Genomic DNA, 20,934 nt, shown 5'->3' on the forward strand with positions numbered 1-20,934 from the left:
TAATGTAGTGGTAAGAGTATCTAATGTAGTGGTAAGAGTATCTAATGTAGAGGTAAGAGTATCTAATGTAGTGGTAAGAGGAGCTAGAGGAGTTAATGTAGAGGTAAGAGTATCTAATGTAGTGGTAAGAGTATCTAATGTAGAGGTAAGAGTATCTAATGTAGAGGTAAGAGTATCTAATGTAGTGGTAAGAGTATCTAATGTAGTGGTAAGAGTATCTAATGTAGAGGTAAGAGGAGCTAGAGTATCTAATGTAGAGGTAAGAGTATCTAATGTAGTAGTGAAGAGGCGACTCCGGGATGTTGGCCTTCTAGGCAGAGTTGCAAAGAAAAATCTAAATCTCAAACTGGCCAATAGAAAGAAAAGATTAAGATGGGCAAAATAACACAGACACTGGACAGAGGAACTCTGCCTAGAAGGCCAGCATCCTGGAGTCACCTCTTCATGTTGAGACTGGTGTTTTGCGGGTACTGTTTAATGATGCAGCCAGTTAGAGGACTTGTGACTTGTCTGTTTCTCAAACGTGACACTCTAATGTACTTGTCCTCTTTCTCAGTTGTGCACCGGGGCCTCCCACTCCTCTTTCTATTCTGGTTAGAGCCAGTTTGAGCTGCTCTATGAAGGGAGTAGTACACAGCGTTGTACGAGATTTTCAGTTTCTTGGCAATTTCTCAATGGAATAGCCGTAATTTCTCAGAACAAGAATAGACTGACGAGTTTGAGACGAAAGTTCTTTGTTTCTGGCCATTTGAGCCTGTAATCGAACCCACAAATGCTGATGCTACAGATACTCAACTAGTCTAAAGAAGGACCGTTTTATTGCTTCTTTAGTCAGATCAACAGTTTTCAGCTGTTCTAACATAATTGCAAAAGGGGTTTCTAATGATAAATTAGCCTTTTAAATTATAAACTTGGATTAGCTAACACAATGTGCCATTGGAATGATGATAATGATAATGGGCCTCTGATAATGGGGCCTCTGATAATGGGCCTCTGATAATGGGCCTCTGATAATGGGCTTCTGATAATGGGCCTCTGATAATGGGCCTCTGATAATGGGCCTCTGTACGCCTATATAGATATTCCATTAAAAGTAAATCTGCCGTTTCCAGCTACAATCGTAATTTACATCATTAACAATTTCTACACTGTATTTCTGATCAATGTGATGTTATTTTAATGGACTTTTTTTTTCAAAAACAAGGAGATTTCTAAGTGACCCCAAACTTTTAAACGGAAGTGTATATATATATATATATATATAGAATATATATATATAGATGTATATATTATAGAATGTAGGTATATGATATAGATGTATATATTATAGAATGTAGGTATATGATATAGATGTATATATTATAGAATGTAGGTATATGATATAGATGTATATATTATAGAATACATGTTATAAGTTATAGATGTATATATGATAGAATGTAGGTATATGATATAGATGTATATATGATAGAATGTAGATATATGATATAGATGTATATATTATAGAATACAGGGTTATATGATATAGATGTATATATTATAGAATGTAGGTATATGATATAGATGTAAATATTATAGAATGTAGGTATATGATATAGATGTATATATTATAGAATGTAGGTATATGATATAGATGTATATATTATAGAATGTAGGTATATGATATAGATGTATATATTATAGAATGTAGATATATGATATAGATGTATATATTATAGAATGGGTTATATGATATAGATGTATATATTATAGAATGTTATATTAGTGTCAGATGTATATATTATAGAATGTAGATATATGATATCCTGTTATAGTGTCAGGAAGGACTTCTCCAGGTCTCCTTCACCTCCTTCCTGATATGTCTCCTGCATATGGACTGTAGCTCTTGTACCTGTCAAACACTGGAACAGACACAGCCAACATTTGGTCATCTTTCTGAAGAGTCACCGGGTTGATAGAAAACATCTACAATGTCTGGTTGTCGCCCATCTTGACTTTGAGTTTGAGTATTTTGTCCAAACGATCCTGTGTGCATGAAGAGGTCCCTCGTTACAGAGTCGGTACCTTTCTGTAGGTGGGGACACTTCTCTCTGACATGATGGTGATCCATGTAGCCACGTCAGTCCCTTTCCTCTTCACTCCAGCCTCATACAGAGCCTACAGAGACAGGAGAGGACCATCAACAAGAGACAGAGCTGTCTACTACCCCTAAGTAATCTATAGAGACACAGCTGTCTACTACCCCTAAGTAATCTACAGAGACACAGCTGTCTACTACCCCTAAGTAATCTACAGAGACAGGAGAGGACCATCAACAAGAGACAGAGCTGTCTACTACCCTAAGTAATCTACAGAGACACAGCTGTCTACTACCCCTAAGTAATCTACAGAGACACAGCTGTCTACTACCCCTAAGTAATCTACAGAGACACAGCTGTCTACTACCCCTAAGTAATCTACAGAGACAGGAGAGGACCATCAACAGAGACACAGCTGTCTACTACCTCTAAGTAATCTACAGAGACACAGCTGTCTACTACCCCTAAGTAATCTACAGAGACACAGCTGTCTACTACCCCTAAGTAATCTACAGAGACACAGCTGTCTACTACCCCTAAGTAATCTACAGAGACACAGCTGTCTACTACCCCTAAGTAATCTACAGAGACACAGCTGTCTACTACCCCTAAGTAATCTACAGAGACACAGCTGTCTACTACCCCTAAGTAATCTACAGAGACACAGCTGTCTACTACCCCTAAGTAATCTACAGAGACACAGCTGTCTACTACCCCTAAGTAATCTACAGAGACACAGCTGTCTACTACCCCTAAGTAATCTACAGAGACACAGCTGTCTACTACCCCTAAGTAATCTACAGAGACACAGCTGTCTACTACCCCTAAGTAATCTACAGAGACACAGCTGTCTACTACCCCTAAGTAATCTACAGAGACACAGCTGTCTACTACCCCTAAGTAATCTACAGAGACAGGCTTGGGTCTACTACCCCTCAATCTGTAGAGACACAGCTGTCTACTACCCCTAAGTAATCTACAGAGACACAGCTGTCTACTACCCTAAGTAATCTACAGAGACACAGCTGTCTACTACCCCTAAGTAATCTAAGTAGAGGACCATCACAATGACACAGCTGTCTACTACCCCTAAGGTAATCTACAGAGACACAGCTTTAGATTGGTTCTGGTAATCTACAGAGACACAGCTGTCTACTATGCCTTAGTAATCTACAGAGACAAAGCTGTCTACTACCCTTTAGTAATCTACAGAGTTCACAGCTGTTTTACTACCCCTGTAATCTCAATGCTTTAGTGATTGGTTCTGGTAACTGTTTTACTGTCTGTATCAATGCTACAGTCTACTACCCCTAATCAGAGACACAGCTGTCTAGTGAGACACAGCTGTCTACTACCCCTAAGTAATCTACAGAGACACAGCTGTCTACTACCCTAAGTAATCTACAGTGACAGGAGAGGACCATCAACAAGAGACACAGCTGTCTACTGTCCCTAAGTAATCTTTAGAGATTGGTTCAGCTGTTTACTACCCCTAAGTAATCTACAGAGACACAGCTGTCTACTACCCTTTAGTGATTGGTTCTGGTAGCTGTTTTACTGTCTGTAATCTACAGAGACAGCTGATTGGTTCTGGTCAATCAGTGTTTTAGCTGTCTACAATGCTTTAGTAATCTACAGAGACACAGCTGTCTACACCCCTAAGTGATTGGTTCTGAGACACAGCTGTTTACTGTCTGTAATCAATGCTTTAGTGATTGGTTCTGGTAGGGTGTTTTACTGTCTGTATCACAGCTGTCTAATGCTTTAGTGATTGGTTCTGGTAAGGTGTTTTACTGTCTGTATCAATGCTTTAGTGATTGGTTCTGGTCCAGTGTTTTACTGTCTGTATCAATGCTTTAGTGATTGGTTCTGGTAGGTGTTTTACTGTCTGTAATCAATGCTTTAGTGATTGGTTCTGGTAGGGTGTTTTACTGTCTGTATCAATGCTTTAGTGATTGGTTCTGGTAGGGTGTTTTACTGTCTGTATCAATGCTTTAGTGAGTGGTTCTGGTAGGGTGTTTTTGTAGGGTGTTTTACTGTCTGTATCAATGCTTTAGTGATTGGTTCTGGTAGGGTGTTTTACTGTCTGTATCAATGCTTTAGTGATTGGTTCTGGTAGGGTGTTTTACTGTCCTATGTCAATGCTTTAGTGATTGGTTCTGGTAGGGTGTTTTACTGTCTGTATCAATGCTTTAGTGATTGGTTCTGGTAGGGTGTTTTACTGTCTGTATCAATGCTTTAGTGATTGGTTCTGGTACAGTGTTTTACTGTCTGTATCAATGCTTTAGTGTTTGGTTCTGGTAGGGTGTTTTACTGTCCGTGTACTTGTCTTACTCTGGCATCCTGGTCGATCTTCTCGTAGTCAACAATATTTGAGGGCTCATCTCTCTTTGCCTATTGAATGACATAGAATACAATGGAGAACACAGTTTTACACCAATATTCAGACGAGACTCCTTCGTATCCAAATCATTACTATTAATAAAGCCAGTGGTTGGTCAATCTTAGGAAGCTCGATGTTGTAACGTCGTTGTATGATCCTACCTGTACCAGGGCCAACAGCAGACTCCTGAAGTCTCCTGATGTGTCTCCTACCTGTACCAGGGCCAACAGCAGACTCCTGAAGTCTCCTGATGTGTCTCCTACCTGTACCAGGGCCAACAGCAGACTCCTGAAGTCTCCTGATGTGTCTCCTACCTGTACCAGGGCCAACAGCAGACTCCTGAAGTCTCCTGATGTGTCTCCTACCTGTACCAGGGCCAACAGCAGACTCCTGAAGTCTCCTGATGTGTCTCCTACCTGTACCAGGGCCAACAGCAGACTCCTGAAGTCTCCTGATGTGTCTCCTACCTGTACCAGGGCCAACAGCAGACTCCTGAAGTCTCCTGATGTGTCTCCTACCTGTACCAGGGCCAACAGCAGACTCCTGAAGTCTCCTGATGTGTCTCCTACCTGTACCAGGGCCAACAGCAGACTCCTGAAGTCTCCTGATGTGTCTCCTACCTGTACCAGGGCCAACAGCAGACTCCTGAAGTCTCCTGATGTGTCTCCTACCTGTACCAGGGCCAACAGCAGACTCCTGAAGTCTCCTGATGTGTCTCCTACCTGTACCAGGGCCAACAGCAGACTCCTGAAGTCTCCTGATGTGTCTCCTACCTGTACCAGGGCCAACAGCAGACTCCTGAAGTCTCCTGATGTGTCTCCTACCTGTACCAGGGCCAACAGCAGACTCCTGAAGTCTCCAGATGTGTCTCCTACCTGCCAGGGCCAACAGCAGACTCCTGAAACTCCTGATGTGTCTCCTTTTTTAAACCTGTACCAGGGCCAACAGCAGACTCCTGAAGTCTCTGATGTGTCTCCTACCTGTACCAGGGCCAACAGCAGACTCCTTGATTCTCCTGATGTTCTCCTACCTGTACCAGGGCCAACAGCAGACTCCTGAGAGTCTCCTGATGTGTCCCTACCTGGACCAGGGGTTTTAACAGCAGTATGACTCCTGACAGTCTCCTGATGTGTCTCCTACCTGTACCAGGGCCAACAGCAGACTCAGTGGTCTTAACAGCAGATGTGTCTCAGACCATCCTTCTCAGAGCTCCTCATCTTAAACACTGTGGATATAAAAAAATATTTTTTTAAACACACAACTAGTTTTCAATCTGATCTCGATCAATTCTAGTTTGTTTCTCCTACTTACACCCTTGTAGACGCGTTTGATTTCCACCAGTTCTTCAGCGCTGCGGGAACAGACCATCTCTATCAGAGTCTCCTCATCGGTCCCTAGACCCTGGAGAGAACAGTGGTTTTAACAGCAGTATGACTAGTACAGACCATCTCTATCAGAGTCTCTTCATCGGTCCCTAGACCCTGGAGGGAACAATGGTTTTAACAGCAGTATGACTAGTACAGACCATCTCTATCAGAGTCTCTTCATCGGTCCCCAGACCCTGGAGGGAACAATGGTTTTAACAGCAGTATGACTAGTACAGACCATCTCTATCAGAGTCTCTTCATCGGTCCCTAGACCCTGGAGGGAACAATGGTTTTAACAGCAGTATGACTAGTACAGACCATCTCTATCAGAGTCTCTTCATCGGTCCCTAGACCCTGGAGGGAACAATGGTTTTAACAGCAGTATGACTAGTACAGACCATCTCTATCAGAGTCTCTTCATCGGTCCCTAGACCCTGGAGGGAACAATGGTTTTAACAGCAGTATGACTAGTACAGACCATCTCTATCAGAGTCTCCTCATCGGTCCCTAGACCCTGGAGGGAACAGTGGTTTTAACAGCAGTATGAATAGCAAGTCTGTGTCTAGGCCACACATCCATCAGACCAGGAGAGGGCAGCAGTGACTGTGCTCCATGTTGTTTAGGCCACACATCCATCAGACCAGGAGAGGGCAGCAGTGACTGTGCTCCATGTTGTTTAGGCCACACATCCATCAGACCAGGAGAGGGCAGCAGTGACTGTGCTCCGTGTCGTTTAGGCTTCACGTAGGAAAGATGGCGGCCTCCTCCTCACCTTGATGGATCCTTTGATCTCCGAGGCGTCGTACTGAGCCGTACTCTTCATCAGTCCCAGAATTACAGCCTCCAGAGACCCAGACAGAGCCCCCTTCAGAGCTGTGATCATGTCCTACGGGAGAGACATACACAGAGATGATAGACCGTCCCACTCTAAAATACACAGAGTTGATAGACCGTCGCTCTGTAAAATACACAGAGATGATAGACCATCGCTCTGTAAAATACACAGAGATGATAGACCATCGCTCTGTAAAATACACAGAGATGATAGACCGTCGCTCTGTAAAATACACAAATGATAGACCGTCGCAGAGATGATAGACCATCGCTCTGTAAAATACACAGAGATGATAGACCGTCCCACTCTAAAATACACAGAGATGATAGACCGTCCCACTCTAAAATACACAGAGATGATAGACCGTCCCACTCTAAAATACACAGAGATGATAGACCGTCCCACTCTAAAATACACAGAGATGATAGACCGTCGCTCTGTAAAATACACAGAGATGATAGACCGTCCCACTCTAAAATACACAGAGATGATAGACCGTCGCTCTGTAAAATACACAGAGATGATAGACCGTCCCACTGTAAAATACACAGAGATGATAGACCGTCCCACTCTAAAATACACAGAGATGATAGACCGTCCCACTCTAAAAATACACAGAGATGATAGACCGTCCCACTCCGTAAAATACACAGAGATGATAGACCGTCCCACTGTAAAATACACAGAGATGATAGACCGTCGCTCTGTAAAATACACAGAGATGATAGACCGTCCCACTGTAAAATACACAGAGATGATAGACCATCGCTCTGTAAAATACACAGAGATGATAGACCGTCGCTCTGTAAAATACACAGAGATGATAGACCATCGCTCTGTAAAATACACAGAGATGATAGACCGTCGCTCTGTAAAATACACAGAGATGATAGACCGTCGCTCTGTAAAATACACAGAGATGATAGACCGTCCCACTCTAAAATACACAGAGATGATAGACCGTCGCTCTGTAAAATACACAGAGATGATAGACCGTCGCACAGAGATGATAGACCGTCGCTCTGTAAAATACACAGAGATGATAGACCGTCGCTCTGTAAAATACACAGAGATGATAGACCGTCGCTCTGTAAAATACACAGAGATGATAGACCGTCGCTCTGTAAAATACACAGAGATGATAGACCGTCCCACTCTAAAATACACAGAGATGATAGACCGTCCCACTGTAAAATACACAGAGATGATAGACCGTCGCTCTGTAAAATACACAGAGATGATAGACCGTCGCTCTGTAAAATACACAGAGATGATAGACCGTCGCTCTGTAAAATACACAGAGATGATAGACCGTCGCTCTGTAAAATACACAGAGATGATAGACCGTCGCTCTGTAAAATACACAGAGATGATAGACCGTCCCACTCTAAAATACACAGAGATGATAGACCGTCCCACTCTAAAATACACAGAGATGATAGACCGTCCCTCTGTAAAATACACAGAGATGATAGACCGTCGCTCTGTAAAATACACAGAGATGATAGACCGTCCTACTGTAAAATACACAGAGATGATAGACCATCGCTCTGTAAAATACACAGAGATGATAGACCGTCGCTCTGTAAAATACACAGAGATGATAGACCGTCCAACTGTAAAATACACAGAGATGATAGACCATCGCTCTGTAAAATACACAGAGATGATAGACCGTCCCACTGTAAAATACACAGAGATGATAGACCATCGCTCTGTAAAATACACAGAGATGATAGACCTCTAAAAATACACAGTCGCTCTGTAAAATACACAGAGATGATAGACCGTCCTCTGTAAAATACACAGAGATGATAGACCGTCCAACTGTAAAATACACAGATGATGGACCGTCGCTCTGTAAAATACACAGATGATAGACCGTCGCTCTGTAAAATACACAGAGATGATAGACCGTCGCTCTGTAAAATACACAGAGATGATAGACCATCGCTCTGTAAAATACACAGAGATGATAGACCGTCCAACTGTAAAATACACAGAGATGATAGACCATCCAACTGTAAAATACACAGAGATGATAATACCATCCCCATCTGTAAAATACACAGAGATGATAGACCGTCCCACTCTAAAATACACAGAGATGATAGACCGTCCTCTGGGAAATACACAGAGATGATAGACCGTCCAACTGTAAAATATGTCTAAATGAGGTTGATTATCTTGATGTCCATTAGCAGCAGTTGCTGATGAAAAAGCATCTTGCTGATGAAAAAAAATCTCTATTTCCCCTTCTTCACCATTCTTGGATCTAATTCTCATACTCGGGCGATCAGGGAGTAGCTCCGTCTGGTCAAGATGTCAATGATGGTCAGCTCATCCACACCTGGGGAACATGGGAAATATTACACAGGTGTGATTAACATACATTTATGTTAATTAATTAACAGCTGGGGAACATAGAAATATTCCATTTATAATTAATTAACAGCTAACATGGGAAATATTACACAGGTGTGATTAACCACACTAGCTTTAAGTATATTTTAGAGTAGGTATATTATAGTAGGAAGTAAATGTGTGATATATCTCATGAAAACGTTTTTGATGAGATTGAAGACTGATAAAAATACAAAGATGATAATGCCAAAACAGCAACAGTCACATTTCCTTCATGTATCACTGATCTGCAAGGCCTCGATTCGGGACAGTAAACACTGTTGGTGGAAAAACCCCAGCTAGTCAGGGCTTTCATTGGGTACAGGGGGGGCTGCAGTGAGTCAGCAGTGGTTGGTTTGTGGCAGACCGACAGGCCTGGAAAGCCAAGGCGTTGTCAGACAGAAAATCCCTGTCTTCTCTGTGGGGTTTAGAGAAGTTATGTTGGGAACACAGGCAGGAAAGTGACTCAACCAGCACCGTGCTCACGGAGATGTTTCCATGGAGATGTTTCCATGGAGATGTTTCCATGGAGATGTTTCCATTAATATAAATACAAACCAATGTCAAGAATCAGGATTACGTTTTTTTCTCTAAATCGCCGGAATTTAACAACGATTGATGAAAATGGTGTGAAAAGACAAATGCTTTCACAGGCATAGACAACAAGGATGGCAAATAGATACTATGGAAATGCAACGTGGCTGAGATGAAATATGGTCAACTGATCCAATGATCAATTACGGGAACCACAGAAGAAAGGTGCGATGTGGTTGGCAAGGTGTAGTAACGTAAAGCGGCCAGCAGATGGCGCTAAATCACATTACTGATACCAGCTCATACTGAGTTCTGTTTATATAGTAACCACTCTAGATAAAAAACTGAATTACTCTGATATTATGACACTTAATATTAGTGCAAATACATTGTGACAGATATATTAATATGCACCCATCAAGTTCACAACATATTTCTATTCTACAAAACATTATGAAGCGATAGACTGTAACTGATGGGACTACGGGGGGCGTTGCTGTGATTCTCTCACCCTTGGTTTTGACAGACCGTTTCTATCCTGGCGGCATCTTTAGCTGGATCAAAATCCCTTGCTGCCACCACCGTGGGGAATTTAGGCTCGCTCTCCTGAAGGGGACACAGTTACCAAGTTACCCGTTTATAATCACCTGACAGAGGACAGATTTCATTACAGGTTGACCCCATGACCTTAACGTTGACAGTAGTTTAGCTATAGGGAACTCACCCCAATGCCAAAATTCAGCGTGAGCTGGCCCAGGAACTCGGAAACCAACGCCATTGTGAAATCCCTGTAAAAAAAATTATTTTTAAATAAATAAAAGAAAGATAAGTTATATTAGGTTAAAAGTATATGATGGGCTGTAAAATGAGCTTTAGGATGTGTCACACCGTCACCGTGGTAACCCAGCTGGAGGCTCCAACGGTCTCATTTATGATCTTAGATACGGAATGAGGTCACTTCCTTAGAGACTAGTACCAGACAGACACATACATAATAAACTGAAAAGTTACAGTAGTTGCAGAGACAACGAATGACAAACGTGTAAACAACGTGTAAACATTTAAACATTTAAACACAACATGAGATACCGCCCAGAATCAGGGTGTAGATGAACGTCCATTTAAACACACAACATGAGATACCGCCCAGAATCAGGGTGTAGATGAACGTCCATTTAAACACACAACATGAGATACCGCCCAGAATCAGGGTGTAGATGAACGTCCATTTAAACACACAACATGCGATACCGCCCAGAATCAGGGGTTAGATGAACGTCCATTTAAACACACAACATGAGATACCGCCCAGAATCAGGGTGTAGATGAACGTCCATTTAAACACACAACATGAGATACCGCCCAGAATCAGGGTGTAGATGAACGTCCATTTAAACACACACACTGCCCAGAATCAGGGGAATGAGGCTCATTTCCTGAAGGGGACACAGTTATGAGATACCGCCCAGAATCAGGGTTAGATGAACGTCCATTTAAACACACAACATGAGATACCGCCCAGAATCAGGGTGTAGATGAACGTCCATTTAAACACACAACATGCGATACCGCCCAGAATCAGGGTTAGATGAACGTCCATTTAAACACACAACATGCGATACCGCCCAGAATCAGGGTTAGATGAAATTTAAACACACAACATGAGATACCGCCCAGAATCAGGGTGTAGATGAACGTCCATTTAAACACACAACATGCGATACTGCCCAGAATCAGGGGTTAGATGAACGTCCATTTAAACACACAACATGAGATACCGCCCAGAATCAGGGTTAGATGAACGTCATTTAAACACACAACATGAGATGAGAATCAGGGTGTAGATGACAAACCATTTAAACACACAACATGAGATACCGCCCAGAATCAGGGTGTAGATGAACGTCCATTTAAACACACAACATGAATACCGCCCAGAATCAGGGTTAGATGAACGTCCATTTAAACACACAACATGAGATACCGCCCAGAATCAGGGTGTAGATGAACGTCCATTTAAACACACAACATGCGATACCGCCCAGAATCAGGGGTTAGATGAACGTCCATTTAAACACACAACATGAGATACCGCCCAGAATCAGGGTGTAGATGAACGTCCATTTAAACACACAACATGAGATACCGCCCAGAATCAGGGTGTAGATGAACGTCCATTTAAACACACAACATGAGATACTGCCCAGAATCAGGGTTAGATGAACGTCCATTTAAACACACAACATGAGATACCGCCCAGAATCAGGGTTAGATGAACGTCCATTTAAACACACAACATGAGATACCGCCCAGAATCAGGGTGTAGATGAACGTCCATTTAAACACACAACATGAGATACCGCCCAGAATCAGGGGTTAGATGAACGTCCATTTAAACACACAACATGCGATACCGCCCAGAATCAGGGTGTAGATGAACGTCCATTTAAACACACAACATGAGATACCGCCCAGAATCAGGGTGTAGATGAACGTCCATTTAAACACACAACATGCGATACTGCCCAGAATCAGGGGTTAGATGAACGTCCATTTAAACACACAACATGAGATACCGCCCAGAATCAGGGGTTAGATGAACGTCCATTTAAACACACAACATGAGATACCGCCCAGAATCAGGGTGTAGATGAACGTCCATTTAAACACACAACATGAGATACCGCCCAGAATCAGGGTGTAGATGAACGTCCATTTAAACACACAACATGAGATACCGCCCAGAATCAGGGTGTAGATGAACGTCCATTTAAACACACAACATGAGATACCGCCCAGAATCAGGGTGTAGATGAACGTCCATTTAAACACACAACATGAGATACCGCCCAGAATCAGGGTGTAGATGAAAGTACATTTAAACACACAACATGAGATACCGCCCAGAATCAGGGTGTAGATGAACATCCATTTAAACACACAACATGTGAGAATCAGTTGGGAGGAGTGGTAAGTTTTTTTTTTCCAACAATGGCAGAGGCCAATAATATTTAATCACCTAGCAACCATGCATGACAGAGTTCTTGGAGTGGGAACTAACTTCCCCTCCTCCATGTAAGCAGGAAGTGTGAGTCACATATCCTGGTCCATTCCACAGGCCCTGCTGTGTTGCATATAGACCCACTGTACTGGTACCTTTAATGGACTCAGAATCTGTCTTGGCTCCACAGGCCCTGCTGAGTTATGAGTCATGAAATATCATATACCCAATTAGATCTACTGTGATGGTAGTTTTACAGGACTAATGACACAGTGGGCTGGGATAAACACGCTGTGTGTGTGTGTGTGTGTGTGTGTGTGTGTGTGTGTGTGTGTGTGTGTGTGTGTGTGTGTGTGTGTGTGTGTGTGTGTGTGTGTGTGTGTGTGTGTGTGTGTGTAACACCAAGGTCGGTACCACCCAACATTCCACCAAAGACTGTTAGAATTCCAGGGGCAAGCCCACTGTGTTGCCGTGCCAACTCATTTACTGTGTGTGTGTGTACAGTACACACACACACACACACACACACACACACACACACACACACACACACACACACACACACACACACACACACACACACACACACACACACACACACACACACACACACACACACACACACACTTCATGTTTAACGTTGATTAGGGATAAATAACAATGTCATCAAAAGTAGTGAAAAAGAGAGTTGGACAGAATCAGCATGACTATAAAAACATTGTATGTCAAAGAAAGAATCTACTGCTTCCAAGAAGCTGTTCATTCATTTAGTGACGATCAGACAGACAGACAGACAGACAGACAGACAGACAGACAGACAGACAGACAGACAGACAGACAGACAGACAGACAGACAGACAGACAGACAGACAGACAGACAGACAGACAGACAGACAGACAGACAGACAGACAGACAGACAGACAGACAGACAGACAGACAGACAGACAGACAGACAGACAGACAGACAGGCAGACAGACAGGCAGACAGACAGACAGACAGACAGACAGACAGACAGACAGACAGAGAGAGAGACAGACAGACAGACAGACAGACAGACAGACAGACAGACAGACAGACAGACAGACAGACAGACAGACAGACAGACAGACAGACAGAGCCAGAGACAGACAGACAGACAGACAGACAGACAGACAGACAGACAGACAGACAGACAGACAGACAGACAGACAGACAGACAGACAGAGACAGACAGACAGACTGTGTTCTAGAGACAGACAACAGTGAGACAGACTAGACAGACAGACAGAGCCTGACAGATTCTAGAGTAGAACCTAGAGATAGCTGACTTCCCTTAGAGAACAGAACAGAACCTAGAGATACTGACTTCCTTAGAGAACAGAACAGAACCTAGAGATAGCTGACTTCCTTAGAGAACAGAACAGAACCTAGAGATAGACTGACTTCCCTTAGAGAACAGAACCTAGAGATAGCTGACTTCCCTTAGAGAACAGAACAGAACCTAGAGATAGCTGACTTCCCTTAGAGAACAGAACAGAACCTAGAGATAGCTGACTTCCTTAGAGAACAGAACAGAACCTAGAGATAGCTGACTTCCCTTAGAGAACAGAACAGAACCTAGAGATAGCTGACTTCCCTTAGAGAACAGAACAGAACCTAGAGATAGCTGACTTCCCTTAGAGAACAGAACAGAACCTAGAGATAGCTGACTTCCCTTAGAGAACAGAACAGAACCTAGAGATAGCTGACTTCCCTTAGAGAACAGAACCTAGAGATAGCTGACTTCCCTTAGAGAACAGGAACCTAGAGATAGCTGACTTCCCTTAGAGAACAGAACCTAGAGATAGCTGACTTCCTTAGAGAACAGACCTAGAGATAGCTGACTTCCCTTAGAGAACAGAACCTAGAGATAGCTGACTTCCCTTAGAGAACAGGACCTAGAGATAGATGACTTCCCTTAGAGAACAGAACCTAGAGATAGCTGACTTCCCTTAGAGAACAGACCTAGAGATAGCTGACTTCCCTTAGAGAACAGAACCTAGAGATAGCTGACTTCCCTTAGAGAACAGAACCTAGAGATAGCAGATGACTTCCCTTAGAGAACAGAACCTAGAGATAGCTGACTTCCCTTAGAGAACAGACTAGAGATAGATGACTTCCTTAGAGAACAGAACCTAGAGATAGCTGACTTCCCTTAGAGAACAGAACAGAACCTAGAGATAGCTGACTTCCCTTAGAGAACAGGACCTAGAGATAGCTGACTTCCCTTACTCAACCCTAGAGATAGCTGACTTCCCTTAGAGAACAGAACAGACCTAGAGATAGATGACTTCCCTTAGAGAACAGAACCTAGAGATAGCTGACTTCCCTTAGAGAACAGAACCTAGAGATAGCTGACCCCCTCCCTTAGAACCCACCAGGGTCCTTACTGGTTAAATCCCTGGCAGAACACACTGGTATGACTAGCACGGACTTCCCTTAGAGAACAGAACCTCCTCCTTCCCTGTCCCTCCCTTCCCCTTAGAGAACTAGAGATCCCCTCAGGACCTCCCCTTCCTTAGAGAACAGAACCTAGAGATAGCTACCTCCCTTAGAGAACAGGACCTGACCCCTAGAGATCTGACTTCCCTTAGAGAACAGGACCTAGAGACCCCAGGGCTGACCCTCCCTGTTCACCCACCCACCCCTATAGCTCTTCCCTCCCTACTAGTGGGCCCTACCACAGAGCAGAGCAGGACCTAGAGATAGATGACTTCCCAGAGCAGGCAGGGCAGAGCAGGGCAGATAGAGCCTTCAGAGCAGGGAGAGCAGGGCAGGGCAGGGCAAGTCTGTTCAGGGCAGAGCTGGTTAGAGCAGAGCAGGGCAGAACAGAGCTGGGCACTCAGAGCACCAGACTCCTGCCCCTGAGTCCATAGCCCTCCCTCCAGTCAGAGCACCCTCCCTCCAGAGCAGAGCCCCTCCCCAGGGCAGGGCAGAGCACCCCATCTCTCCCTCAGTTCTAACCCACAGAGCAGGCTCCAACTCCAGAGCTCTCCCTCCTGTTCTAGGGCAGAGCAGTGGCAGGGCAGAGCAGAGCAGGGCAGAGCAGAGCAGAGCAGAGCAGAGCAGAGCAGGGCAGAGCAGAGCAGGGCAGAGCAGAGCAGCAGAGCAGAGCAGAGCAGAGCAGGGCAGAGCAGAGCAGGGCAGAGCAGAGCAGGGCAGAGCAGAGCAGAGCAGAGCAGAGCAGAGCAGAGCAGGGCAGAGCAGGGCAGAGCAGAGCAGGGCAGGAGCAGGGCAGGGCAGGGCAGGGCAGGGCAGGGCAGAGCAGGGCAGAGCAGAGCAGAGCAGGGCAGAGCAGAGCAGGGCAGAGCAGAGCAGAGCAGGGCAGAGCAGAGCAGGGCAGGGCAGGGCAGGGCAGAGCAGAGCAGAGCAGAGCAGAGCAGAGCAGAGCAGGGCAGAGCAGAGCAGGGCAGGGCAGGGCAGGGCAGGGCAGGGCAGGGCAGAGCAGGGCAGAGCAGGGCAGAGCAGAGCAGAGCAGAGCAGAGCAGAGCAGGGCAGGGCAGGGCAGGGCAGGGCAGGCAGGGCAGAGCAGAGCAGAGCAGAGCAGGGCAGAGCAGAGCAGAGCAGAGCAGCGCAGGGCAGGGCAGGGCAGGGCAGGGCAGGGCAGGGCAGGGCAGAGTAGAGCAGAGCAGAGCAGAGCAGAGCAGAGCCCGGAGGAAGCAAACAGACTGGGGAGAAAGCGGCCAATCGGAGAACATCGGGACTGTTTGAAAACGCGTCGGACCTTCAACTGAAAAGTGTTCGAGGTGAAGTTTCTCTGCACCGTCTTTCCTCATCTGAGAACTTGTCTGATGTCATTGCAGTGTGTTCTGCCTCCAGGACATGTGATGCACCATGTGACAGGGGACGTGGTGGAGGCACTATATTCTCTCTCTCACACGTCACACCCTCGCTGTACACAGCTGACTAGAGTTGTACACCATCCAACCAAAATGAATGGAAACATTACCCCACATTATAGAACCCATGATTCTGGTAGAATTACACAACGTCAGGATGTGAGGTCATTCTGCTTCCTCCTCCGCCACAGCTTTGTGCTCTCTGCTTCCCGTTGAAATGCATTTAAACTGTGCTTTTCTCTGTGACACCAGCCTGGTCAGACTCCTGATCAATGGCTGTGAATGCCATGAGTAAGACATTAGGTCTGGCCATTTCTCTACTGTTCCCACCTGTTCTCCCCTCACACTGTTCTCCTCCCTCACACTGTTCTCCTCCCACCTGTTCTCCTCCCACCTCCTCCCCACACTGTTCTCCTCCCTCACACTGTTCTCCTCCCCCACACTGTTCTCCTCCCCCCACACTGTTCTCACACTGTTCTCCTCCCCCACACTGTTCTCCTCTCCCAACTGTTCACACTGTTCTCCTCTCCCCACACTGTTCTCCTCCCTCACCACACTGTTCTCCTCCCCTCACACTGTTCTCCTCCCCACACTGTTCTCCTCCCTCACACTGTTCTCCTCCCTCACACTGTTCTCCTCCCTCACACTGTTCTCCTCCCTCACACTGTTCTCCTCCCTCACACTGTTCTCCTCTCCACCACACTGTTCTCCTCCCCCACACTGTTCTCCTCCCCCACACTGTTCTCCTCTCAACCACACTGTTCTCCTCCCTCACACTGTTCTCCTCCCTCACACTGTTCTCCTCCCTCACACTGTTCTCCTCTCAACCACACTGTTCTCCTCCCCCACACTGTTCTCCTCTCAACCACACTGTTCTCCTCCCCCACACTGTTCTCCTCCCTCACACTGTTCTCCTCCCTCACACTGTTCTCCTCTCCACCACACTGTTCTCCTCCTCCCCACACTGTTCTCCTCCCCACACTGTTCTCCTCCCCCCCACTGTTCTCCTCCCCACACTGTTCTCCTCCCCCACACTGTTCTCCTCCCTCACACTGTTCTCCTCCCCCCACACTGTTCTCCTCCCCCACACTGTTCTCCTCCCCCACACTGTTCTCCTCCCCCACACTGTTCTCCTCCCTCACACTGTTCTCCTCCCTCACACTGTTCTCCTCCCTCACACTGTTCTCCTCCCCACACTGTTCTCCTCCCTCACCACACTGTTCTCCTCTCCCCACACTGTTCTCCTCTCCCACACTGTTCTCCTCTCCCCCCACACTGTTCTCCCCTCCCCCACACTGTTCTCCTCTCCCCACGCTGTTCTCCTCCCCCACACTGTTCTCCCCCCCTCACACTGTTCTCCTCCCCCACACTGTTCTCCTCCCCCCACACTGTTCTCCTCTCCCCCACACTGTTCACACTGTTCTCTCCCCACTGTTCCCCACACTGTCCTCTCCCCCACTGTTCCCTGTTCTCCACCACACTGTTCTCCCCCACACTGTTCTCCCCCACACTGTTCTCCTCCCCCCCACACTGTTCTCCTCTCCTCCCCACACTGTTCTCCTCCCCCACACTGTTCTCCTCCCTCCCCCTACACTGTTCTCCTCCCCCACACTGTTCTCCTCCCCCACACTGCACTGTTCTCCTCTCCCACACTGTTCTCCTCCCTCACACTGTTCTCCTCTCACACTGTTCTCCTCACACTGTTCTCCTCCCCACACTGTTCTCCTCCCCCACACTGTTCTCCTCCCCCACACTGTTCTCCTCCCCCACACTGTTCTCCTCCCCCCCCCACTGTTCTCCTCTCCCCACACTGTTCTCCTCTCCCACACTGTTCTCCTCTCCCCACTCTCCTCTCCCCAATGCCACACTGTTCTCCCCACTGTTCTCCTTCCCCTGTTCACACTGTTCTCCTCCCCACACTGTTCTCCTCTCAACCCCACACTGTTCTCCTCCCCCACACTGTTCTCCTCCTCCCCCACACTGTTCCTCCTCCCCACACTGTTCTCCTCTCCCCACACTGTTCTCCTCCCTCCCCCACACTGTTCTCCTCCCCCCACACTGTTCTCCTCTCCCCACACTGTTCTCCTCTCCACCACACTGTTCTCCTCCCCACACTGTTCTCCTCCCCACACTGTTCTCCTCTCCCCCACACTGTTCTCCTCTCCCACACTGTTCTCCCCTCCCCACACTGTTCTCCTCTCCCTCACACTGTTCTCCTCTCAACCCCACACTGTTCTCCTCCCCACACTGTTCTCCTGTGCCCTCTCCTGTTCCCTCCCCACACTGTTCTCCTCCTCCCCACACTGTTCTCCTCTCCCCCCACTGTTCTCCCCCATGCTGTTCTCCTCCCCCCCCACACTGTTCTCCTCCCTCACACTGTTCTCCTCTCCCACACTGTTCTCCCCCACACTCTCCTCCCCCCCACTGTTCTCCTCTCCCACACTGTTCTCCTCCCTCACACTGTTCTCCTCTCAACCACACTGTTCTCCTCTCCCCCACACTGTTCTCCTCCCTCCACACTGTTCTCCTCCCCCACACTGTTCTCCTCTCAACCACACTGTTCTCCTCCCTCACACTGTTCTCCTCCCCCACTGTTCTCCTCCCCCCACACCTCTCCCCCACACTGTTCTCCCCCACACTCCCCTCACACTGTTCTCCCTCTCCCCCACACTGTTCTCCTCCCCACTGTTCTCCTCTCCCCCACACTGTTCCTCCTCCCCCACACTGTTCTCCTCCCCACACTGTTCTCCTCCCCCCACACTGTTCTCCTCCCCCCACTGTTCTCCTCCCCCCACTGTTCTCCTCCCCACACTGTTCTCCTCCCCCACACTGTTCTCCTCCCTACCCCCACACTGTTCTCCCTCCCCACACTGTTCTCCTCTCCCCCACACTGTTCTCCTCCCTCACACTGTTCCCTCCCCCACACTGTTCTCCTCTCCCCCACACTGTTCTCCTCCCTCCCTCCCCACACTGTTCTCCCCCCTCCCCCCCACACTGTTCTCCCCCCACACTGTTCTCCTCCTCCCCTGTTCTCCTCTCCCCCACACTCCTCCCTCACACTGTTCTCCTCTCCCCCACACTGTTCTCCTCTCCCCCACACTGTTCTCCTCTCCCCCACACTGTTCTCCTCCCCCACACTGTTCTCCTCCCCCCACACTGTTCTCCTCCTCCCCCACACTGTTCTCCTCCCCCCCACACTGTTCTCCTCCCCCCACACTGTTCTGCCTCTCCCCCACACTGTTCTCCTCTCCCCCACACTGTTCTCCTCTCCCCCACACTGTTCTCCTCTCCCCCACTGTTCTCCCCACATACTCCCCCACACTGTTCTCCCTCCCCCACACTGTTCTCCTCTCCCCCCACACTGTTCTCCTCCCCCACACTGTTCTCCTCTCCCCATGCTGTTCCCACGCTGTTCTCCCCCACACTGTCCCCCCACACTGTTCTCCCCCCACACTGTTCTCCCCCCTCACACTGTTCTCCTCTCCCCACACTGTTCTCCTCCTCCCCCCACTCTCCCCCCCACACTGTTCTCCCCACTGCCTCTCCCCCCCCACTGTTCTCCTCCCCCATGCCCTCCACACTGTTCTCCTCCCCCCACACTGTTCTCCTCTCCCCCACTGTTCTCCACACATGCTGTTCTCCTCCCCCCACACACTGCTCCACTCTCCCCCACACTGTTCTCCTCCCCACGCTGTTCTCCTCCTCCCCCACACTGTTCTCCTCTCCCCACACTGTTCTCCTCTCCCCCCCACACTGTTCTCCTCTCCCCCCCCACACTGTTCTCCTCTGTTCTCCTCCCCACACTGTTCTCCTCTCCCCTCCCCACTGTTCTCCTCTCCCCCACACTGTTCTCCTCTCCCCACACTGTTCTCCCTCCCCCACACTGTTCTCCTCCTCTCCCCCACACTGTTCTCCTCTCCCCCACACTGTTCTCCTCTCCCCCCCACACTGTTCTCCTCCCCTCCACACTGCTGTTCTCCTCTCCCCCACACTGTTCTCCCCCCCCACTGTTCTCCTCCCCCCATGCTGTTCTCCTCCCCCCACGCTGTTCTCCTCTCTCCCCCCACTGTTCCTCCCTCCCCCACTGCTGCCTCCTCTCCTCTCCCCCACACTGTTCTCCTCCCCCCCACACTGTTCTCCTCCCCCCACACTGTTCCTCTCCTCCCCCCCACACTGTTCTCCCCCCCACACTGTTCTCCTCCCCCACACTGTTCTCCTCTCCCCACACTGTTCTCCTCACACTGTTCTCTCCTCCTTTCTCCACTGTTACACTGTTCTCCTCTCCCCCCACACTGTTCTCCTCTCCCCCCACTGTGTTCCCCATGCTGTTCTCCTCCCCCCCACACTGTTCCCCCTCCCCCCACTGTTCTCCTCTCCCCCACACTGTTCTCCTCTCCCCACACTGCCTCCCCATGCTCTCTCCCCCACACTGTTCTCCTCTCCCCCACTGTTCTCCTCCTCCCCACACTGTTCT

The 20,934-nt window shown here is 47.7% G+C and overlaps 1 pseudogene; it reads right to left on the minus strand.

The window, feature by feature from the left end:
• Positions 1 to 1,808: 1,808 nt before the first annotated feature.
• LOC124035383 lies at positions 1,809 to 5,678 on the minus strand (annotated as a pseudogene).
• Between the last annotated feature and the right edge of the window lie 15,256 nt (positions 5,679 to 20,934).

This window comes from Oncorhynchus gorbuscha, linkage group LG05, assembly GCF_021184085.1.
Source record: "Oncorhynchus gorbuscha isolate QuinsamMale2020 ecotype Even-year linkage group LG05, OgorEven_v1.0, whole genome shotgun sequence".
Lineage (NCBI taxonomy): Eukaryota > Metazoa > Chordata > Actinopteri > Salmoniformes > Salmonidae > Oncorhynchus > Oncorhynchus gorbuscha.